Genomic DNA, 589 nt, shown 5'->3' on the forward strand with positions numbered 1-589 from the left:
TGAATGTTGTTGGAAAATTTTCTGAGTGCAGGTGGTTGAAAAACCATGTTTGAATGTGTCTTGATTGTTGAGAATGGCAAAAATTAGCATTCTGTCCAAATCCCAGTAGTCTGGGCGACAGAAAGTCCGCCCGGGCGAGCAAAAATCCGTTTGGGCGAAAAATATATATATATATATTTTTCCGGGATTTCGCCTGGGCGACCGAATGTCCGCCCGGGCGAGCAAAAACTCGACTCGCCGAAGAATTTTTTTTTCAGGAATTCGCCTAGGCGAGCAAAATCTCGAGTGGGCAAAAAAAAAAATTCCAAAATTTTAATGAGTTTCTGGAACCCTCTCGCTTGGACGATAATACTTTCGCCTAGGCGAGGAAAGCTTCAGTCTATTTGAGATTTAAAGATGAATTGTCGCTTGGGCGACTAGTCCCCGCTTGGGCGAGGGATAGTGGGCGAGAGATAGGAATTGTGTTTGACTATTTGGATTGATTGATTGAGTATGTAATAACCCTAGTATGTGATATAAAAACTACTTTGTGGTAACGCCGTAATTGAAAATAAAAAGCAAAGTATCCAAGGTGTTGGAATTAAATAGT

Source organism: Lupinus angustifolius, chromosome LG01 (genome assembly GCF_001865875.1).
Source record: "Lupinus angustifolius cultivar Tanjil chromosome LG01, LupAngTanjil_v1.0, whole genome shotgun sequence".
In the NCBI taxonomy this organism is placed as follows: domain Eukaryota; kingdom Viridiplantae; phylum Streptophyta; class Magnoliopsida; order Fabales; family Fabaceae; genus Lupinus; species Lupinus angustifolius.